Below are 25261 nucleotides of genomic sequence, written 5' to 3'. Positions count from 1 at the left end.
GGGGACTGATGACCTCAGATGTTAAGCCCCATAGTGCTCAGAGCCATTTGAACCATTTTGAAGAGTATGAAGAAAAAAATGTCTTTCCATCGCTTTATTATTATTGAACCGATGGGCCCAGGTTCGCTTCCCGGCTGGGTCGGAGATTTTCTCCGTTCAGGGACTGGGTGTTGTGTTGTCCTAATCATCATCATTTCATCCCCATTGACGCGCAAGTCGCCGAAGTGGCGTCAAAAATGGTTCAAATAGCTCTGAGCACTATGGGACTTAACAGCTATGGTCATCAGTCCCCTAGAGCTTAGAACTACTTAAACCTAACTAACCTAAGGACATCACACAATACCCAGTCATCACGAGGCAGAGAAAATCCCTGACCCCGCCGGGAATCGAACCCGGGAACCTGGGCGTGGGAAGCGAGAACGCTACCGCACGACCACGAGCTGCGGACGAAGTGGCGTCAAATCGAAAGACTTGCACCCGGCGAACGGTCTACCCGACGGGAGGCCCTAGTCTCACGAAAAGAAGAAAGAAACATACAGCATGTGACTTGAGTAGTAGCACTGCTAGTACAGTGCCACAGGAATCGTCCATGCGATGGTCAGGACTACGGAAAGTTTTGCGGTCTATTTTACACTGATACCCGTACAACATCCAAACGGTGCATCAGTTGAAACCTCATGGTATGCAGGAACGTTCTGAATTTGCTCTTCGGTTTCTGGCCTGGATGGAAGTTGATGACTTAAGACCGGGCAATATTCTATGGTGTTATGGGCCACATTTTACACTAGAAGGTGCAGTCAGTATACAAACTGCCGAATTTGGATTACCGTTAAACCATCTGCTGTGCACAAAGAACCATTACACTTGCCGTATGTGACTGTGTGGTGTGAATTGACAAGCACCGTTAATCTCGATCCGTTCTTCTTTGAAGTGAAAACATCCAGAGGACCTGTCAAAAGTTCCGTTACGTCTGCACGTTATGGAGACCTCTTTGTACAGCATGTATTCTTGCATTGGAAGAGTTACGCTGTGTGGGAACCACAGTTGTCATGCAAGATAAATGTAAATATCGTGCGATAGGGCCTCCCGTCGGGTAGACGGTTCGCCGGGTGCAAGTCTTTCGATTTGACGCCACTTCGGCGACTTGCGCGTCAATGGAGACGAAGTGATGGTGATTAGGACAACACAACACCCAGTCCCTGAGCGGAGAAAATCTCCGACCCAGCCGGGAATCGGCCTCGAGCCCTTAAGATTGATATTCTGTCGCGCTGACCACTCAGCTACCGGGGGCGGACTTCATGCAAGATGTGACACCATCTCACGTCGCTCGCACAGTGAAAGATATGTTTATTGCAACCTTCGACGAACTTCTTTACTCCAGAAGATTCCCAGATGCATGGCCTACAAAATCACCTGATCTGAATCCATGCACCTTTTATCTGTGAGGATATCTAAATGAAAGCGTTTACCAGGGACACGTGCGGTCTCTACCTTATCTGATACGTTTCTCAGATTCCACCAGAACCACTACGAGCAACTGTTGATCAAGTCGTTTTACGGATACGGCATGTAGTCGACTCTAGTGCTGTTGCATTAACTAAGCCAGATTTGTGGCTGGTGGCCAAATTTGGAACTAATTTTTTTCCCCCACCTAAATGGTTCCGCATTAACGAATTAGAATATCTACCAAGTTTCTCTGTTTTACGATTATTTCAGCCCACATTGGAAGACTGTGAATAGCTTCACTTTAATTATAAACGGTCCGCAGCGCGTGGTCTCGCTGTAGCGTTCTCGCTTCCCGACCACGGGGTTCCGGGTTCGATTCCCGGCGGGGTCAGGGATTTTTCCTACCTCGAGATGGTGTGTTGTGTCGTCTTCATCATCATCATTCATCCTCATTACGATCGGAGGAAGGCAATGGCAAACAACCTTCGCTAGGACCTTGCCTAGTACGGCGGTGCGGGTCCCCCGCATCTCTGTTAAGGAGTACTGGACTTCATCATCATCATCATCATCAATTATAAACGGTATACCCGAGGGCTCCGATATGTCATCGGTAGCAGAGTGAAGTGTCTCGCGGTGAGGGGTGAATTTGCAGAGAAGGTGTAACAGCATCCCCACGTGAAGCGGTGTTTTTCGGCCGAGAAGTCCAGAATGCAGTTGAGTACTCGCATACGGATTCGAGTAGTCTCGCCGCAGGCCTGAGGGGTGTAGCGCGATGGCGGCGGGTACTCCTGGGATCGCGAGCGCCACCTAGGCGTCCCGGGCACGGGGCGTGCGTGGGTGGCGGCCCGCCGCGGCCCCTAATGGCCCACATCCTGGCGGCTGGGGGCGCCTAATTGTATTAACGAACCCCCACACCGTCCAGCGCGGCGCGCTCCAGCCACCACGCCGCCGCGTGGGCACCCCGGCACGCAGCGCCGTCTCCTCTCCGCTTGTCTCCTCCGCACTTCACTGCGGCGACGTGCGGTGCCGGTAAATCATCGACGGTGATTACGATTTCATCATCGACGCGTGAACATCGATGGCCGACAGTAATCGCCTTCAAAAACATCGATGTTTTCAACATCTGTGTTAAACGACGAATTTGCAGAAGGGCGTAAAAAGCAACAGACACTATTTGATCAAAACTATACTGTAAACCTATTAGTGGACATTAATACGGGGGGTCTCCACCCCTGCCTTTGAACCGGCTTGAACTCTGCTGGCGACACTACCAATGAGGTGCCTGAAGCTCCGTGGGGGATGGCACCGCATTCTTTCTCAAAACCGAAGCAAGACAAGGTACTGACTGTTTATTTATGTACGCATTGCAGTCTGTTGCCTAGAAAGCTAACACAGGCCATACAGTCACATTTTTGTGGATAGTAGTAAATGTTTACTGACGAACCAAAACATTATGACCACCTGCATAATACACTACTGGCCATTAAAATTGCTACATCACGAAGATGAAGTGCTACAGACGCGAAATTTAACCGACAGGAAGAAGATGCTATGAGATGCAAATGATTAGCTTTTCAGATCATTCACACAACGTTCGCGCCGGTGGCGACACCTACAACGTGCTGACATGAGGAAAGTTTCCAAACGATTTCTCATACACAAACAGCAGTTGACCGGCGCTGCCTGGTGAAACGTTGTTGTGATGCCTCGTGTAAGGAGGAGAAACGCGTACCATCACGTTTCCGACTCTGATAAAGGTCGGATTGTAGCCTATCGCGATTGCGGTTTTTCGTATCGCGACATTGCTGCTCGCGTTGGTCGCGATCCAATGACTGTTAGCAGAATATGGAATCGGTCGGTGCAGCCACGTCTCGATCCCTGAGTCAACAGATGTAGACGTTTGCAAGACAACAACCATCTGCACGAACAGTTCGACGACGTTTGCAGCAGCATGGACTAGCAGCATGGACTGCCAGCTCGGACACCATGGCTGTGGCTACCCTTGACGCTGCATCACAGACAGCAGCGCCTGCGATGGTGTACCCAACGACGAACCTGGGTGCACGAATGGCAGAACGTCATTTTTTGGATCAATCGAGCTTCTGTTTACAGCATCATGATGGTCGCACCCTTGTTTGGCAACATCGCGGTGAACGCACATGGAAAGCGTGTATTCGTCATCGCCATACTGGCGTATCACGCGGCGAGATGGTATGGGGAGCCATTGGTTGCACGTCTCGGTCACCTCTTGTTCGTATTGACGGCACTTTGAACAATGGACTTACATTTCAGATGTGTTACGACCCGTAGCTCTACCCTTCATTCGATCCCTGCAAAACCCTACATTTCAGCAAGATAATGCACGACCGCACGTTGCTGGTCCTGTACGGGCCTTTCTGGATACAGAAAATGTTCGACTGCTGTCGTGGCCAGCAGATTCTCCAGCTCTCTCACCAATTGAAAACGTCTGGTTAATGGTGGCCGAGCAACTGGCTCGTCACTATAACCCAGTCTTGATGAACTGTGGTACCGTCTTGAAGCTGCACGGGCAGCTGTACCTGTACACGCCACCCAAGCTCTGTTTGACTCAATGCCCAGGCGTATCAAGGTCGTTATTACGGCCAGTGTTGGTTGTTCTGGGTACCGATTTCTCAGGATCTATGCACCCGAATTGCGTGAAAATGTAATCAAATGTCAGTTATAGTATAATATATTTGTCCAATGAATACCCGTTTATCATCTGCATTTCTTCTTGGTGTATCAATTTTAATGACCAGTAGTGTAGTAGTTTGTCCATTTTTGCAACGAAATACATCGCTTATTCTGTGTATCAGGGATCAGACAGTTAATTGACAGATTTGTGGAGGTAACTTGCATTAGCTGTCTACTCGAAGGCCGTGTAATTCACGTAATGGAGACCCGCTAATTTGCGTACGAGGTGATGGCGCCCGATAGAGATCGAGAAGGGTTCCATAGAATCCACATCAGGCGAATTTAGTCACCGAGACATGAACGTGAGTTCACTATAACGCTCCTCAAACCACTACACCACGGTCCTGGCTGCGAGACACGGACAGTTACTTTGTTGCAATATAACATGGCCGTCGGGGAAGACATAAACCATGATGCGACGCAGGTGTTCCGCAGCTGCCAGTGTGTCGTCGACTAGTATTACAGGTCCCTCGCAATCGCAGGAGATTGTCTCCCACAGCATATTTCTGCTCCCACCAGCCTGCGTCCGTAGAGCTGTGCACGTTTCGAGCCGACGATCACCTCGATGACGGTGTTTGCGGATACGATTAGCTACCTAATGTAGCAAAAAGGGGCTGTGATTCACCCGAAGAGCCGAGCTGCGCGGAATGGCTGATTGCGCGGCTTCCCCTGCCGGAGGCTTTAGTCCTCCCTCGGGTATGGGTAGTATGTGTTGTTCGTAGCATAACTTAGTTTAAGTAGCGTGTAAGTCTAGGGACCGATGACTTCAGCAGTTTGGTCCCTTAGGAATTCACACACATTCGTACATTCGCAGAACCGACACGTTTCCATTAATCGACGGTGGAATTCCGAAGGTCCCGTGAGCCCGCATCTCGTGGTTGTGCGGTAGCGTTCTCGCTTCCCACGCCCGGGTTCCCGGGTTCGATTCCCGGCGGGGTCAGGGATTTTCTCTGCCTCGTGATGGCTGGGTGTTGTGTGATGTCCTTAGGTTAGTCAGGTTTAAGTAGTTCTAAGTTCTAGGGGACTGATGACCATAGATGTTAAGTCCCATAGTGCTCAGAGCCATTTTTGAACCGAAGGTCCCGTGAACACTGCAGTGGTAACTGACGACATCATTGGGTCAACATGTGAACATTTAGGCGTGGTCTGCTGCGGAACTCCATATTCATCCATGTACGACAAACGGTGTGTTCCGAAACACTTGTGCGTGTACCAACATTGTGCTCTTTTGGCAGAGATGCCACAGGCACCATTTGTCCTGCTTTGAAGCGCACACGTGTCTGCGAACCCCATGTTCTGTGAAGAGTCGTCTACGTCCAACCATTTAGCGCCTAGCGGTAGTTACACTGTCCTTCTACCTCTTTCCGTAGATGCCCACGACAGTAGCACGTGAACATTCGGCCAGCTTTGCCGTTTTCGAGATACTCATTCACAGGCTCTGCGTAATAATAATCTACCCTTTGTCATAGTCGCTTGTCTCAATGGATTTCCGCCTCTGCAGTCCGTATTTTCGCTAGGGCAATCCCCTATCTGTGTCTGCTCGGCTTACATACTTTTGTGACCGCGTTACTTGCCCGCAACGCCACCAGGCGGCGTCCAACTCGCGGTGAGCAGTGATCATATTGTTATGCCTCATCAGTGAATTTATTAATTGTTACTGGTGCTTAAAAATATTAATTCAACAAAAATGCTACAGCTGCAATTATTCACTACCACTACAAGACTAAAATTAAGAAACCATTAACCACTCACCAAGCTATTCATATTACTTTAGTGTTACAGATTCTGTCCTGTTTACGTTCATTTTTTAAGATAAATCTAAATTGTTCGTATTTCATTCCGTCGCTCGATCCGCCCTCATACTGCCCCAATCAATATCCATTGTCCGCTGGATTCCTGGGCTTAACGCAGCACATCCGCAGCGTTTGCACTTTACAAGCGATTCCACGTTTCATTGTAACGTCTTAGAATTCACAATTTCGTGATACCTTTCATCAGTGTAGAGTAGATTCTTGAAAAACCATTTCATTCATTGGTCGCCGACCTCAGCTGTCTTTTCCCCATCTGTAAAGTATCTCGTCTAGCTGGGGTGGCAGCAAACTGCCGTGCGAAGTCTTCCTTGACCTTCCTCGATACTGCGAATGCAGTATCGTCCAAGATGTGCCAGGCTGATTTGTTCCTCAGGGCTGCTCTGGGATCCAGCGTCCTTAATGCCTGAGGACCATCATGCGCTACATCTTCGTGGGGAACTCAGCCCAACAGTGTGTGTTAGAGGAGTGCCCAAATTTCCGCAGCCGCAACTATGATATGATCAGTCTGCCTTTCCATTTTGTACAGGTGCGTAGCGAACGGACCATGATCAGTCCATTCGGCGGCTGAAGAAATTTCATTTTGAATCTCTTCCTAGCCAGCCGCTGTGGCCGTGCGGTTCTAGGCGCTTCAGTCTGGAACCGCGCGACCGCTACGGTCGCAGGTTCGAATCTTGCTTCGGGAATGGATATTTGTGATGTCCTTAGGTTAGTTAGGTTTAAGTAGTTCTAAGTTGTAGGGGACTGATGACCTCAGATGTTAAGTCCCATAGTGTTCAGAGCCATTTGAAGCATTTTTTCAATCTCTTCCTGATTTTAACGATAAATTTGTATGTCCTCCTTCCGGTGCCTGAAGAGTCCCATTCATCGTGCCACAGTTGCCACATGCGACTGTAGTGGTCTCAGTTACAAGTATCATTCGTACTTCCATTTCATTGTCTCTCTTTAACCATTAAAATGCTCCCCTTCTTCTAATCCCCCAAATCCAGTGAACATATTCCCAGAGTTGCTAACAATGTGTCATGCGGTATAGTGAATAGGCGCCCGTTAATCTTAGTAGCACTCCTTGTTGAACTCTTCTGGCTATACTAACTTTAATCTATGGGCCCAAAAGCTCGCACCACAGCCTGCGATTCGTTGCGTGCTGTGATTGTGTTCAAGAGGTGATCAGTGGCCGGTCGTTGTGACCGAGCGGTTCTAGGCGCTTCAGTCCGGAACAGCGCTGCTGCTACGGTCGCAGGTTCGAATCCTGCCTCGGGCATGGATGTGTGTAATGTACTTAGGTTAGTTAGGTTTAAGTAGTTCTAAGTTCTAGCGGACTGATGACGTCAGATGTTAAGTTCCATAGTGCTTAGACCCATCTGAACCATTTTTTTGAAGATCAGAGATGTTGGACGCAACATTCTGCAGCAAATTCGACGTTCTGACTCATCCCAAAGGTGTCTCTTTGGTTTGGGGTCGGGACTTTCGGCACGCTAGTCCATTTCAGGAATGTTATTGCTGTTACCCATTGTCTCGTAGATACAGCTTTATATCAGGTTGAAATGTCATATGCATACAAACAACCATCCTCTCCGAAGTGTTGTTCTGCTGTAAGAAGTACACAATACTGTAACATCTTCCACATTTAGCGGTTTTTTTTAATTTATTTTTTTAAAGCGCAACGAGAGGGCCACGCCCTAACCACGAAAATACGCACTTACTGTGATACCTCCTCCTCCGCACTGTTGACACTACATACGATGACAAGTGACGTTCTCCACGCATTCGCCAAATCCGAATCCTTCCAATAGTTTCCACAGGGTATAGAGCGAGTCATCACTCCGAAACACCCCTTTCCAGTCATCTACAATGGCTCCGCTCTTTACACCAACTGAAGTGTTGCGTAGCACCGACTACAGAAATATGTGGCTCATAAGGAGCTGCTCGACCGTTGTACCCCATGCCTCTTGAGTATCTCCGCACAGTCATTGTACTATCTGGACTGTTTGTAGCACTTTAGAAGTCAGAAGTGATTCCTTCCTCTCATCTCTTGCGATTTTTTACTATCCCTCTCCGCAATCCTCGACGCTTCCTGTTCGTCAGTACATGTCGTCTACCAGATCTTGGTTTAGCTGTGACTGTTCCTCTGTGCTTCGACTTTGCAATCAAATCACTAACAGTCCACTTTGGCCGCATTAGAACGGTTGAAATATCCCTGACGGATTCGTTATTCGAGTCACACCTAATGACTAGTCCACGTTTAAAGTCACTAACTTTTCCTGACCGACACGTTCTGCTGTTAGTGCCTCTCTACTGACAACACAATACCCACGTCCTCCTCCTCCTCCTCCTCCTCCCCCCCCCCCCCCCACACACCTTTTATAATGGCGGGCACGCCACTCGTGGCATCGAGTGATCATTTCCGCATTACGTAGGGGTGCCCACATACTTCTGATCATATATTCATGGTGTCATACTAGTAATGGATGATCACAAATCCATAATTCCAGTGGAAAACTTACCTTGTTTTACATCTGAAGCTTTCTTTCCATTAAGAACTCTTCAGTCCAGTCACACAGCTAGTCTGATATTCCGATGTCGGGTATCCTTGGCTAAGGCTATACTGCATAGAAACTCTTCAACCCAGTCACACAGCTTGTCTGATATTCCGATGTGTGTATTTTGTTGGCTCAGGCTACTCTGGACGTCTGTAGCAACGCTTCCTGCAAGCCAAGGAACAGCCCTCTCCCTCACTCATAGTGTATTTCAGCATATTCACTACACAAATCTTAGGCACGATTGCAGCACTGTCACAGTTCTGGCCCCCTCGCCTTTCCTAATGTAAGTACTTTCTCACACCTACTGCAACACAAACATTCAGATCTTCCTCATAGACACTCCACACATCCTACCCCAACTACATCTTAAGCATCCCCCCCTCCCCCGTAGCTTCGCACCTCAACGGAGCAATACGGTTTTGGAACGTGTGAGGGAAATATTGTCGGGAACAAATCTGGTAGGGCGGGTCGAGTCGTGCATGGGTACGTTAATCGGTAGAGCACTTGCCTGCGAAATCCGTAGGTTCCACGTCTGAGTCCCGGTCCGACAGACAGTTTTAATGTGCACTGCTAATCTACAGACTGGACAGTCGGTACTGAGATCATCGGCAGCGTGCTTATCTGGCTCAGTGAAAGATACGCTTCGCGACGCTTACTACGAGCAGACGCCGACAGAGAGAAGAGACAGGGAGAGTGCAGCTGTTGCGCGGCTCGCCCCCGGCGAGGACGGCTTCCGGAGCGCCTCAGCTGACGCCTGGTGGTGGTCGGCCGTCGCGCGGCGCCCCCGGGCATCCCAGTTTTGAATGCGAGTCGCCAGTGGCGGGTGGACATTAATGGTGCTAACACTGTTAGCACGGGAAGGATCGAATTGCAGCCGAGGGGGGAGCTCCGCGGACAGAGCGGGGCAATTGAGCGCGATGGGGGAAACGGCCCGTGTGTGAGAGCGGGAGCGAGAGGCCTCTCAACACGCGGCTTCCCTCCACCTCCACCTCCCCCCCTGCTTGTGATACGCGAACACCCTCCGCACAGCTGCGCCCTCCTGCAGTCCTGAGCCAGCGTCAAGGGCGTACATACATACATACATACATACGAACTTACACCGGCTAATATTCGGGGGCCTCCTACTGGATAAATAATAATTACCCACACGGCGATAGGCGTTAACGTTGGGGACGCTGCCTCCCCGGACGAGGGGTACGGCACACGTCATCACTGATGCGTGCTGTGCTCAATGAATTTTTATGTTGGCGATGTGGCACAGCTTGTAAATACATGCAACCGCTGCTATCTCTACCAGGTGGCGTATCGGTCTTAGGCAGGGCAACCCATCGACGTAGCGTGACAAGTGACGTGACATGCAGCACGAGAGCTACATTACAGTGGCGTGACAAGCGTGTGACTTGAAGCAAATAGTGATTCGGCGTTATCAAAGAGTAACCATGTCTTCTTCGGACGATGACTGTATTCTGTTTTAGTCGTCACATCATCATCACCACCGTCTACATCAGGGGGTTGGGCGTTCTTGTCCGTTCCTTCAAAACTTGTCATGCCATCTCTTGATTAGTCTTCTTAAGATCTCTACCTTCTTGGTTTATATTGCTTTATATTCATGACTCTTGCATATGGCATACGGTTTATGAGTTCTTTCCAGTATTGTTTTATTGTGCCACGTATGTTTTGCTCATTCAGTTGAGCTCGAATCCATTTCTTTTTTCATCCATTGAAGTATGCACGGAGTAACAAAATGGTATGGCCAAACTTTCAGGGAACATTCCTTACAAGTAGAGGAAGATAATATGGTACTGACATGGGGCCGAAAATGTTCTTTCGTCATGTGCGGCTCACTTTCTACTTCTCTTCACACTCGCATTAATCATGGGAAACACACAAGAAAAAGTATCAGCACCGTGTGAAACATTTTCCTGAGTGAAATGTTCAAAAACTCCCTCGTTAGCAAGAACAGACGCATCAACCAGCTATCGCACTGAATCCCTGATGCGCTGATGTGTCGTGCATGTTTTGCAGCGTTCTACAATGCGGACCCGAACGTTCTGTACGTTTTGAAGTGAGGTTCCATACACAAGAGCAATCAAACGCCTCCACACGTAAGTCTTGTGGGTCTAGGAGAGCTTAGAGGCCAAGGAAATCGTCCACCACTACCTTGATACATTTCCTTATTATTTTGCTATTCATGAAGCCGTTCCCCTCACACAACACATAATAACAGAGCCTCATAGACAAGAAACTAAAAAAGTCACATTTTACAGATTATGTTGGGAAAAAGGGTCTACAGAATTTTCTTTTTCTGTGTTAGTATCCAAGTTACGGGTGTAGGAGAGTTCAATAAATTGTGAAGTGAATAAAACCAATGTAATTGTTCAACTATTTGTGCGTTGCATAACCTTATAGGGATTCATGGAAGTGTATACTCTAAGTCATCTGTTTAGGACAACGTAGACCACACCATCGAGAACTAAGATACAGGAAAGCAATAGAGACATACAGTGCTATGTGGATAAGAAATCGGCTCTGTAGTTTCTGCAGGTTCAAATGCATTTATGTTGCTGTAGTTCTGCAAAGATGAAAACACTTGCACAGAATAATTTACCTTACAAAGCTACATCAGACCAGAGTTCGGAGTGAAGACCACCACCACCACCACCACCACCACCACAACAACAACATTTCTTTCTGACCCCAAGTGAAGTACTGTCTTGTGAGAACGAAATGTATACATAAGTACAAACCGAAAGGACGTTACATCCAGCAAATCAGTAAAAAGAACTGCAGACGTGTTTCAGGAAAAACTACATTACGAATTTCCATTTAATTCTATATCTTCTTTATTCTCTGTAAATAAACTAAATGAATGCCGATTACTGTACCTGTCTCAGATATTTCGCTTGTAATCTTTTATCTCTGTTTATCTTGAGCGATCCTGTTGCTCTATACAGCGGTGCTCAGAATGAAACACAGATATTCCTTCAGTACACCAACGGAATGAATACTGATCTAACGGTCGTCTCTCATTCTACTGCTTACACAGACGATCGCACACCCAGTGCAGAAATGTTCTAAGATGTAACTAGCACCAAAGTAGTGTGTGACAAAAGTGCAGCACACCGTATTCATCTGGCAGCTGTGTGTCATGCCTTACGACTCTGTTACGTCGCGCTATTCCAAACCGTAGCTTCCGATAAGTACCTGAATAAAAAAACAGCAACTTCTTTCGGAGAGCTAAAAACTAACGAGACAACCTACGATTACTTAAGAGAAGGTAGAGTTCTTAATCACGATCGCTTTTAAACAACCCTTACTGTCGATTACCAATTTCGGTAAGCATGGTTACCAAATTCAGGACTGTGAATGCATTCATACAATGTAAAAATATAGACAGATAAAATTAATTATAATAGCAGGTGCATTTTAATAGCAAAACTGTGTTTCAAAATATCTCCATAAAAGGTCATTACATGTCCCATATACCCGCTGTATAAATACTCCTCCTGAAACACTGTCAGGTGTATAAGGGACGAGATGAATGCTGCATCGGCAAGTCAAGGTTAAAACTACAATATACGGAGTAATTCGTCAGCTGCTCGCATATCATACCACACATTACTGTGTAATTCAGGCTGGTAGGTGGTGGCAGGTAGTGGCCAGAAAATTGATAACTAGTACCGACGTGTGGCGCTAGTGTATACACGTATTTCTTACTTAAAAATATTTGTGTACTGTTTTTTAACTGAAGCACGATTCCTATTAACTGTCGATAAAAGATTCCTGAAGACTATTTTAGTTATTGAAACGGAAGCTAAAAATTGACCTTACTACGTTTCACGTGTACAAGCGCTCCTGCGCAGAAGCTGCTTTACAACTTGGTGCAATTTACAAAATTTGCTATACGATAAGCTGCTATATAACGATATTTTATAATTTATAAAATCTGCAGATATATTCGTAGACTTATTAAAATTGCAAATATTACATAAAAATGGAGAAATATAGTTACAATGTGGGCAATCGCTGAGTCATTTGGATAGCAATCTACGCTGCGGATAACAATCTAAGTAATTACCACGTATGCAAATAGTAAAATAATGACAGTGATAGTAGACAATACACTGAATTCACATAGTGACAACAGTTAGGCGATGTGACCACCCATACTGAAACCACGGACTGCGGCTACAGCGCATTCCACAGGTCTACTACTTAATAAAATATAAATTCACCACGATGATATTAAAGGACAGACTAAAGTCAATGAGTTAACAACACATTAAAAATACAAAAACCACTAGCTCGTGAACCAACTACATTCACGCATAGGACGCATGACACTCCCACAAAATGCTCGTTTACTGTATTTTATTAAGGTTATCTTTCCGTAAGCCGTATTTATCTTCTTCTTTTGTAGGTACAGAAGAAAACGCAATGTCCGAAAAATGTTGGGTGTGGAAAGATGTGTCGCCTGATGTCTACGTAAGTATGGGTACCACAGCACATTCTTATGGCACGTTATCTTCACAGGCCAACAAGAGATCTGAATTCAGTACCAGTGGGAACATGTTAATAAACTGCAAAGGTCGCAGCATCAGAGATGAGCTGGAAAGAAGTTATCATTCTTGGTTAACTTAAGGTTAGTTCATGCAAGACGGTGTAAGAACACACTGAGTCTGACATTATTATCGGTGCCTGTGGTTATAGTAACTATCCTACACTGTTGGCCATCAGAACTGCAACATCATCAAAGCTGAATTTAAAATGGCATGAAATGTACTCAATTACAGCGCACCCGTAAAAACCTGGTACGTGAAACGCCTCCTTCACTATTTATTCAAGGAAACATTACGCAGAGCGTTTCCTATTCAGAAATCACATTTGAATGTTGTTTGTTTGTGAGAAGGTGCGTCGTGTAAGAGGAGACAACTGCCAGCACGTTTCTATTGATATATTGTGGACGTGGGACAGCGGTTGTTCAAATATTTAACAATAAAATTCGCCAAACAGCCGTGCAAATTGAGAAGTTATTTAATTTATTTTCGCTACCAGTCACGTGTTCAAAGGAAGCACGTGAGAATTCACGACATCCTGAAACAGATGGCCCTGGTATGCCAACGTCGACAATTTTTGAAAGTTGCATGTGGTACCTGAAGATGGCGTATTGAATTGCCGAAACTGCTACAATAAAATAGCTTCTCAATTTGTTCGGCTGTTTGGCGAGTTCCTTAAATAAACTACCAGCACGGGGACCGTTATAGGGCCACTTTGTTGTCCGTCTGTTAAAAACCCTTTTCCTCAGTAACGATTGGACGTATTAAGTTGAAATTTATGTCATGTACTGAGGTTTCTGGTCTCATGTCGGTGTAACAAACATTAGCTTCTAAGTCAATGCAATCAAAAGATACGGTCATTTCTGCCACATACTCATCAAAGTCTAAAGAGCAATTTACGTTGCTGTACAATCATGAAATTTAGCAAGAAATAATGTTTCACAATACAAGTAAAGAAAAAAACCGAAAACTATTAATTTGTGACTATATCACACGAAAAAATATTTCTTTTATTATTTGTTATTCGACGTCAAACTTGAAATTAAAGTAATAAGCAGGGCTGCATACAGGCTGACCGGGTCGCAATGGTAAAAGTCAAACGTCTGGCAAGGAATGACTTTATTGCTCGTATGACGCGTTTCGGAATTTATCCATCATCTAATGGACTAGACTGCGAATGTTTGTTTCAAATAAAACTTCAAACGCCATGTCTACGTGCAGTAATCGTTCCTGGATTGGTTGGTTTGGGGAAGGAGACCAGACAGCGTGGTCATCGGTCTCATCGGAGTAGGGAAGGAAGTCGGCCGTGCCCTTTCAGAGGAACCATCCCGGCATTTGCCTGGAGTGATTTAGGGAAATCACGGAAAACCTAAATCAGGATGGCCGGACGCGGGATTGAACCGTCGTCCTCCCGAATGCGAGTCCAGTGTCTAACCACTGCGCCACCCCGCTCGGTCCGTTCCTGGATATCTGATGCAAAAATTCCGAGACGCGTCTCGTGAGCAATAAAGTCATTCGTTGCCCGATGTTTGTCTTTTACCACTGCGACCCAATCACCCTGAATGGAGAACTACTGACCAATGTAATAATGGTCACCTGCCTCCTCCATGGAAAATGGAAATCTCGTGTGACGGGTCTCCCGTCGGGTGGACCGTTCACCTGGTGCAAGCAAGTCTTTCCATTTGACGCCACTCCGGCGACTTGGGGATGAAATGAAGATGATTAGGACAACACAACACCCAGTACCTGAGCGGAGAAAATCTCCGACCCAGCTGGGAATCGAGCCCGGGCCCTTAGGATTGACATTCTGTCGAACTCACCACTTTGTTTTCGCATGTTGTTCGTTGTTGATCGTTGTGTTTGGTCGTTGCGGACGTTACATGAGATCCGTTCAAGTTCGTTTGTTGATCCTTCTACTCAGTTTTTTATTACAGAGATCAACCTACTCTCTGACCGAACACGCTGAGCTACCGTGCTGGCATCACTCAGATACCGGAGGTGGATACTTCCTCCATGATTTTATGTCACATTTATATTATTGAAATTTAAACTTTCTCTCAAATTTTGGTGTCTCTGCGACCGATATCTTGCCAGTATCAATGTCGATAACTGGCAAAAATGTTAGAGATTCTCGAGTCGCGGAATGACTGAACTGTCTGTATACATCATTACATTTGTACGCAACAGTCAGTGCGTGAACCCTGCTCGCACCTACCCAACTTTTTTTTTTTGTTCACTTAAGGGTCAGATTTCATACAAAGGAGAATGTTTTAGGGCATTACAACCGGTGTCATGACATCTTACAAAGTCACAGGTTAAAATGCAATATAGCGGCAGGCTTTGAACTTTAATAGTCAACTGCTGTCGAGCAACAATCTGAAATGATCAGTCGATGCAATACCGTCACTTTGTAAGGTTGCAATCTGAGCACAACTGTACGAGCACATGCTACTCACACTCCAGCCTGAAGCGCTAAATAGCGCAACGATTTTTCGGAGTTCTTTCGCAGTCAGGATATAATAAGGGATCGATCAGTGGAGAAATGCTCCTATCGGAGCACAAAAATTGCGAATATGTTCCTGTTTATTTCAAAAGACTAACTGGAAAGTGGGTTACCAGCTGTCTCGTTCTACCTTCCTCAGCACCTTTAAAAATTTTCCCAAAAATTTTGGCATGCGAACATATTCGCGCTTTTTTTTTAACATGCAACTTACCTCAAACTGCTACAAGCTCCACCACCTGTAACTCACTCACACCCACTAGTCCATGCTGTAAGTCGCTCATACCCAGCCACTCCCAGTTGCCCTTTCTCACTCACTCATTCAGTCCAACCCATTGTCATCGGCCGGCCACGGTCGCCGAGCGGTTCTAGGCACTTTACTCTGGAACCGTGTGACTACTACGGTCGCAGGTTCGAACCCTGCCTCGAGCATGGATGTGTGTGATGTCCTTAGGTTAGTTAGGTTTACGTAGTTCTAATTTCTAGGGGACAGATGACCTCAGATGTTATGTCCCATAGCGCTCAGAGCCATTTGAACCATTGTCATCGTCTCTCTGCGTCTGTCATTGTCTCCTGTGTCTCAGCCACAGTCCACTTCGCTCTGACCGTCACTGTATCCCTCTTGCTCTCTCCAACTGACAATATCTCAATACTTCCTTCTTTCTTCTTCCTGCTGCTGTCTCTTCTCACTATCTCTCTGTTCCTTGTTGTCATTGTCATACAGTCTGTTTCTCTTTACCACTGGACCTCAGCCACTTCAACTACCCCCTTCACTTTAGCCCTCTCACAGAGGTACTGTCTCCTTCAGTCTGTTCCCAGAGCTGTTCTGTCACAGTCGAGTATGTTCCACTGCCACTTCTCTCACCCTCCCATTGTCTCCTTAGCGCGACCGCTACGGTCGCAGGTTCGAATCCTGCCTCGGGCATGGATGTGTGTGATGTCCTTAGGTTAGTTAGGTTTAAGTAGTTCTAAGTTCTAGGCGACTGATTACCTCAGATGTTAAGTCCCATAGTGCTCAGAGTCATTTGAACCATTTTGTCTCCTTAGCTCTTTCTGTACCACAACCACTGTCTACTATCCTCCAGTATTTATCAATTTTCTCACCTTTGCCAATGCCACTGTCTTCTTCTATCACAGCACAAAAAAAAAAAAAACACAAAACAAAAAACCGAACGCGAATACGAGGGTTGTCCAGAAGGTAATTTCTGATTGGTCGCGAAATGGAAACCACAGTGAAAACCAGAAACGTTTTATTTGCAACAGTTAGGTTTACCTTCCACCTAAGTCTCTACGTAGTCGCAGCTCCAACTTCGAATTTTGTCGTAGTGTTGTATCAACTTTGCAATATCCTCATCATAGAAAGCAGCCGCTTGTGCTTTCGGCCAGTTGTCTGCACTGGTCTACAGATCGCTGTCTGTGGAAAAATTTTGTCTTCATAGCCAGCGGTTGTTGTGAGCAGAGATGAGACTCAGGGGGAGCCAATTATGGACTGTATTGTGGGTGATGAAGCAGTTCTCATCGGAAACTCTGCAGGAGCGTCTTCATTGCCCCTGCAGTGTGCGGCCGAGAATTGGCATGAAGAAGGAACTGCTCGACAGTTCTGTTATGTGGGCTGCATGACACAGGCGAAATCTCTAACCAGGCCCTTAACTTGGCGGGAGACGCTATTTCCTACGCATCTTTACCTGCTCACTGTTCACTCAAAACTGGAAAGAGCGACGCGACACGATCGACGGGCATACTAGAGACAGTGCCCGACACATCTGTGCAAAGCTTTACCGGACCTTCCCAGTGGTTTCCATTTCGCGACCGATCAGAACTTACTTTCTGGACAACCGTCGTATGTTCGCATGCCAAAATTTTTGTGAAAAATTTGTAAAGGCGCAGAGGAAGGCAAAATGGGCCAGCTTTTTTGTCAGTCTTTTAAATAAACAAGAACATATTCGCTGCTCCGATAGGAACATTTTTCCGATGCTTCCGTTCTTTTCCCTACTGCAGCAGGGCATATAACTCATATGAAGTAAATGTATTGGTCAGTAAACTTTATATAGTTTAGTTATGTGAAACTGAAATAACTCAAAACTAATTTTACATCTCTGGCCGGATTTTAAGTGCAAAAAAGTGTTGCATATGTTCCAGTACTACAACATGGGGTTCCCGGATAACAACGCAGACACTTTACAGCACATTTCTCCATGCTACGTTCACTTTATAAACCATGTTTTCCCTCATGCCGGATTTTATGTGTATATTTTGTATGTTAAGTCCGCCCCGATAGCTGAGTGGTCAGCGCGGCGGTCTGTCACACCAAGGGGCCCGGGGTTCGATTCCCGGCTGGGTCGGAGATTTTCTCCGCTCAGGGACTGGGTGTTGTGTTGTCCTCATTATCATTTCATCATCAGCAGTGAAAGGCAACGGGAAACCACCTATGCGCTCATGCGGTGGACCTCTCTGACGAGGCTTCCCCCATGACAAGACCTGCCGTAAGGCACAACACAGTTTTTTGTGTGTAAAAAGTGGGGTAACTTTGAACCTCTGTATCTCGGAAAGGGATAAAATTTTCAAGACTGCTTGGGGCCGGGGTCTTAGGAATACATCGTAAAAATTACAGCCATTTGCTGTGCATAGCCTTCTCGGAAGCCGCGACTGGGTTTTGATATCCAAAAAACAAGATTTCTGGATGTTTATAACGGATAAAGATTTTTGAAAATTAGGTGATGGTTCTTCTAGATAAATGCCTACAGAATATACCGCTAAAATTTGAGCGATTTGCTGCGGTTATTTACTACTTACATTTAGCCTTATACAGAATTTTAGGTGTGGAAACTGATAAAGATATCAAGAAAATTTTCAAGGTTGTTCGAGGTCGGGATCTTAGGAATAGAGCGTAATAATTTCAACCATTTGCTGTGCATAGCCGTCTTGGAATTCTCGGCTGGGTTTTGGTCCGCTGGCCACGAAGAAAACATAGTAAAAAACCCTTTTATCGGGTCAACTGATGGTGCATCCGTAAGTCTCATCAAGACCAAGACATCAAATGCAAAAAGAACCAATCGATTTGCCCCATTTGGCCAAGCAGGAGGACGTGTGTAATATTCATACATTGACCAAGTACTGTAGGATAATGAGGTTAAGTTGATCCTTCTATTGGATATACAAATGGTCCCTAGCCCAAGGGCTTATCCAAAACACTTGATCCTACCAGTATATTATCAACAGAACCCGAAGTATAAGCACTGGGAAATCGTGCTTCTATGCGCGGCGTTTAGGAACATACTAGATATGCACGCTGTCGCTTTTATACCAATACGCTGTTCGCCAATCATGCATTCGTCATTGCTCATTCACCATTTAAGGTGTTTTTGCAAGACGACTGCTCCTGCAGGTGTTTTAGGGCCAGTGGGCACCGGCAAATGCTCGGGAGTGGACAGGTGGCGTGGAACAAAGATGGTGAGGTGGCTGGGGGGGGGGGGGGGGGGGGGGGAGGGAGCACTGGTACGAAAGGCGACGGGCGCGGGTGTCAGACGGGCGTCTAGTTACCGCCTACTCCGCTCGCGCTCGTTACGAAAGATCTTTTTCATTAATTTCAATTTCCATGTTGTGTTAACCGTCAATCTTAATTTAGCGAGTTATAGGGAGAACTTGCTGGCAAACTTGTTTGAAGAGGACAACCCACATCAGGCCCCACACTCGTTGCTAATGCCGGTCCATCTGAGACGTAGCGTCAGCTTTAGGCGGAATGCTTAAGTGGCAAATTAAGTCGCTTAACGATTTTACTGCCAGGACGGGCACTTCTCGGTTACACGAGAAGAAATGCGCACATGTGCGCCACATAAACTCTTCCTGACGAATTCCTGCAGCTTCCTACCAACTCGACGCTAGGAAAAGATAATTCTATCGTCAACTTGAAGAAAAAAATTAATGCGTCTGAAATCTTATTCTCTCAATACGTACAGAGTCGCAGAACTGAAAATCAGAATATCCGAGACAGTCGGGCGTCTATTTTCATATAGTATTCACCTAAACACAATTAGCTACAATCACCTCCCACAATGACTATTCTGAGCCCATTACCTCTCTCTATCGTTTATTAAAAATATTTTTACAAACTTTATGCTGAATTCGTTGCACGAAAAAAGGACTCAAAGCCTACTTGTATGTATTCCCGAATACTCTTCGTTTCTGAGGTATTAATGAAAGTTCATATTCAGCCACTTTATAAATAAAATACAACAGATTTTCTTAACCAGAAATTAAATTTTATTTTGTGAGAGAATCGAGTAATACTGTCGACAAAAGTCAACCTGCTTTTCGTACGAGAAATGAAATTTTTATGGATAACAATGCGCGATGTCTCCAGGCCGCAACTGTTCGCGATTGGCGTGAAAAACATTCTGGACAGTTCGAGTGAATAATTTCGTCACCAAGAATGCCCGATAGGTATCCTAACGAACATTTATGGGACATTATAGAGAGGTCGCTTCGTCGACAAAATCCTGCACCAGCAACGCTTTCACAATTATGTTCGGCTACAGAGGCAGCATGGCTCGGTATTTCTGCAGGGAATTTTCAATGACATTTTGAGTGCATGCCACGTCGAGCTTCTGCACTACGCCGGGAAGAAGGCGGTCCGACATGATACCCACTACTGGCCATTAAAATTGCTACACCAAGAAGAAATGCAGATGATAAACGGGTATTCATTGGACAAATATATTATACTAGAACTGACTTGTGATTACATTTACACGCAATTTGGGTGCATAGATATTGAGAAACCAGTACCCAGAACAACCACCTCTGGCCGTAATAACGGCCTTGATACGCCTGGGCATTGAGTCAGAGCTTGGATGGGGTGTACAGGTACAGCTGCCCATACAGCTTCAACTCGATACGACAGTTCATCAAGAGTAGTAAAAAAAATAAAATGGCGTGTGACGAGGGCCTCCCGGCGGGTAGACCGCTCACCTGGTGCAAGTCTTTCGATTTGACGCCACTTCGAGGACTTGCGCGTCATTGGGGACGAAATGATGATGACTAGGACAACACAACACCCAGTCCCTGAGCGGAGAAAATCTCCGACCCAGCCGGAAATCGAACCCAGGCCCTTAGGACTGACAGTCCGTCGCGCTGACCACTTTTTTTTTAAATCTCATTTTGTTCGTTCCAGTTCGTTGCATCTGCTTGGGCGGACGTCGCAAGACACCCGTTTCAGTTCGTCGTTTATTCATTAACTCAGTTTTTTTCTTACAGAGAGCTGCTAACCCTCTGACCGAACACGCTGAGCTACCGTGCCGGCTCTCCACTCAGGTACCGGGGATCAAGAGTAGTGACTGGCGTATTGTGACGAACCAGTTGCTCGGCCGCCATTGACCACACGTTTTCAGTTGGTGAGAGATCTGGAGAATGTGCTGGCCAGGGCAGCAGTCTAACGTTTTCTGTATCCAGAAAGGCCCGTACAGGACCTGCAACATGCAGACGTGCATTATCCTGCTGAAATGTAGGGTTTCGCAGGGATCGAATGAAGGGTGGAGCCACGGGTCGTAACACATCTGAAACGTGACGTCCAATGTTCAAAGTGGCGTCAGTACGAAGAAGAGGTGACCGAGACGTGTAACCAATGGCACCCCATACCATCACGCCGGGTGTGACGGTGGCGAATACACGCTTCCAATGTGCGTTCACCGCGATTTCGCCAAACGCGGATGCGACCATCATGATGCTGTAAACAGAACCTAGATTCGTCCGAAAAATGTTTTGCCATTCGTGCACCCAGGTTCGTCGTTGAGTACACCATTGCAGGCGCTCCTGTCTGTGATGCAGCGTCAAGGGTAACCGCAGCCATGGTCTCCGAGCTGATAGTCCATGCTGCTGCAAACGTCGTCGAACTGTTCGTGCAGATGGTTGTTGTCTTGCAAACGTCCCCATCTGTTGACTCAGGGATCGAGACGTGGCTGCACGATCCGTTACAGCCATGCGGATAAGATGCCTGTCATCTCGACTGCTAGTGATACGAGGCCGTTGGGATCCAGCACGGCGTTCCATATTACTCTCCTGAAACCACCGATTCCATATTCTGCTAACAGTCACTGGATCTCGACCAACGCGAGCAGCAATGTCGCGATACGATTAACCGCAATTCCGACAGGCTACAATCCGACCTTTATCAAAGTCGGAAACGTGATGGTACACATTTCTCCTCCTTACACGTCGGAAACGTGATGGTACGCATTTCTCCTCCTTACACGAGGGATCACAACAACGTTTCACCAGGCAATGCCGGTCAACTTCTGTTCGTGTAAGAGAAATCGGTTGGAAACTTTCGTCATGTCAGCACGTTGTAGGTGTCGCCACCGGCGCCAACCTTGTGTGAATGCTCTGTAAAGCTAATCATTTGCATATCACAGCACCTTCCTGCTGTCGGTTAAATTTCGCGTCTGTAGCACGTCATCTTCGTGGTGTAGCAATTTTACTGGCCAGTAGTGTATTAGGTGAATTCCCAAGACTTATCACCTCATTTTATGCAAAGGCATATTTTCGCTCAGTCTCTGATCGGTCGAGAATTTGAAACCACAGTGAGAAACCGGTAAAAGCAGATGTGTTCCACAGTGTCCCTAGTATTCTCATCTATCGCTTCACTTCGAACTTATGAGTTCTGTGAGCACGTAAAGATGGCTAGAAAATAGTGTCTCCCGCCAAGTATGATGTGTGTGCTGAGAGGCTTCCCCTGATTTCATGCAGCCTTCATATCGTGACTGCCATGCGTTTTCTTCTTCATGACAATAATATTCTCGGACGAACACTGCAGCGTCGAAGAAGATGCTTCTGCAGCGCTTTCAGTGGGAAGTGTTCGATGATTGACTTCTCTTCCTCTGTGTTTCATCTCTTCGTTCGCATGAACCGCTGGCTATAAAGACAGAATTTTGATAGAGAACTAGCTGCAAACCAGCGTATGGAATTGGCAGAAATCAAAGGCAAGTGACTTAAGACGAGGGTAGTGGAAAGTTGGTAACATGCTACGACATGCGAGGGGGGACCCAAAAGAAACAGGACTCCGAGGGCACTGCCACTCGTAGAAGTAGTGCTGGGTTCTCACGCTAGATGGTGTTAGTAGAGACCTTCATGAAACAGCTGTGCAGACGGCGTCGGTGCAGAGTTGAACGTGCAAGTGTGGTATTGTTTCTCTCTGACTGTTGGCGGGTTACCTCAGCGAAGTCGTTATGGCAACTTTAAAAGAACAAAGAGTGTGTGTGAAATTTTGTTTCCTGCTTAAAAAACTGCAACAGAGACACACCAAATGCTTCAGGAAGCTTTCCAGGAGGACGCTATGAGCTGCACACAGGTTTTCGAGTGGTTTGATCGCTTTAAACGTGGTGAGATGTGTGTTGAAGATCAAGCTCGTTCTGGACGCCCTTCAACATCGCGAAATGAGAACATTGAAAAGGTCCACCAAAAGATCAACGAGGATCGCCGCCAAACGATTGACCAAATTTCAGCAGAGACAGGAATCAGTTGGAGCTCGTGCCAGGGGATTTTGAGTGAGGATTTTCACATGAGACGTGTTGCTGCTAAATTTGTTCCGCGCCTTCTCACGCAGGAGCAAAAAACCATCCGCGTGAATGTGTGTCAGGACTTGAAAACAGAGATTGCACGTGATCCAAACTTCTTGAACAAAGTCATTACAGTGGATGAGAGTTGGTGTTACGGGTATGACCCAGAAACCAAGCAAGCGTCAAGCCAGTGGAGGACTCTCAACTCTCCCAGACCAAAAAAAGCAAGGCAAGTGAGGTCAAATGTGAAGACGATGATCATTGTCTTTTCTGATATTCGTGGAATTGTGTATCGGGAGTTCGTACCCCCTGGCCAGACTGTTAACCAGCACTTTTACTTGAATGTTTTAAGGCGTCTGCGAGAGGATGTGAGGAGGAAACGCCCGGAACTTTGGCGATCAGGTGACTGGTTTCTGCATCACGACAACGCTCCAGCACACATGGCCTTACGAGTAACCCACTATTTGGCATCTCAGAGGTGGTCTGTCGTTCCCCACTTTCTGTATTCGCCGGACCCAGCCCCGTGCGACTTTTTCCTATTTCCACGAATGAAAAAAAAAACGCTAAAAGGGGAGCGTTATGACGATGTGGAGGCGGTAAAAACAGCTTCGCAAAGGGCACTGGACAATATCAAACTTGAAGAGTTCCAAACATGCTTCTAACAGTGGGAAAAAGAGACTTGAAAAGTGCATCGCATGTAATGGAGAGTATTTTGAAGGTGACTGAAGTAATTTTGTAAAAAGGTTCATCAATAAATTTTTTACGACAACAATCCGGTTTCTTTTGGGTCCCCCCTCGTATGTCGGAATGGTGAGTGTGAAAGGTGTAGCTGAATGTCGCAAATAAAACGTTTTTAATTTTCACTGTGGTTTTCTTCGCGCGACCGATCGAAGGTTGGAAAAAAAAAATAGTCGTCGTATGTTACTAGACTGATAAAATTTCGTGTAGGTCATACTCACCGTCGCTTCGTCAGGTGCGAGCAGAAGACCTGGAGTCTGGGTGTGTGTCGCCGGCCGCCCGTGTGTACACTGGTGGGTAGGTAAGTGAGTGAGCGAGCGAGCGAGGCTGGCGCCTTCCCGAGCGCCAGGGCCGCGGGGGTTCCCCGTTATCAGGACGGCATCGCGGAGACAGCGCGCCGTGTAACGTGATCTCATTTACTGGACGCCCTAATCAACTGGCCGGCCCGTAACTTTTAATGAGCTATTAATTTAATATAGCTCCTCATCATAGCTAGCTGGCCCAGTAGCACGACTCATCCCAACCAGCTAACGGTACCTCCCTACCTCCACGCGATACTTTCGTTCTTCTATAAGGCACTCGTTAACGTCCTCAATACGGGGTCTCTGTGACGAGAGGATTTTCTAAGCCTACATACATTCACAGTACACGACACATTGCAATTTTTAGTCAACGAATACCTCGTAACCCTATCCGACATTTGAGAGGGTAAACGACCTAAGAGGTTCGACTTGCTTACAAGGGGAGGCCGCCAATTGTCAAATTCAGATTCGATTCATACTGCGCATAATAAATGCTCATGGCCAGAGGTGTAATGTGGCAAAGCACCAAGATGCACTTCTCAGCCGTTGTCGAGAAAATCGACAGTTAAAATAAACCGTAGCGGTGAAATACTCTCTACGATTAATAATTCTCTACAGCGTCGTGGCGCAGCGGTAAGCGCTCGGGTTCGTAATCCGAAGGTCACCGGATCGAATCTCCCGCCATGCAACTTTTTTTTGTATTTGTTTTTTGTAATTCAAATGTGTGTATACACACACACACACACACACACACACACACATATATATATATATATATATATATATATATATATATATATATATATATAATTCCCGGTAATCAGTTGCAACAATTATGCATATAATAAGTTGTTGAAAGTCGTTAGTCGTGGAAAAACTGGCGACTTCGAACATCATTATGTTTTCCGCAAACAAAGTTGTATTTCACAAATGTTATTAATTGTCTTCCTAATGTTAACCACGTATAGTTAACGGAAGACGTAGAAACGATATCCCGAAACGAATACGTATAGCGTAAATCAAACGTTCGAATTAGAGTAGAAACCCCACGAACACAAATTTGCTGTGACAGGTATGAAATATAAACTCCGTTACTCGCTCGTTACACT

At 46.2% G+C, this 25261-nt stretch overlaps 1 protein-coding gene across 1 annotated transcript in view; it reads right to left on the bottom strand.

Annotated features, from left to right (window-relative positions):
- The window catches only part of LOC124594490 (paired mesoderm homeobox protein 2B), a 537638-nt gene that overhangs the window by 378845 nt on the left and 133532 nt on the right, over nt 1-25261 (bottom strand). The gene's annotated exons all lie outside the window — the stretch shown is intronic.

This window comes from Schistocerca americana, chromosome 2 (genome assembly GCF_021461395.2).
Source record: "Schistocerca americana isolate TAMUIC-IGC-003095 chromosome 2, iqSchAmer2.1, whole genome shotgun sequence".
Taxonomy (NCBI): Eukaryota; Metazoa; Arthropoda; class Insecta; order Orthoptera; family Acrididae; genus Schistocerca; species Schistocerca americana.
Note: the sequence above shows the minus strand (reverse complement) of the source record. Positions and strands in the feature narration are given on the sequence as shown.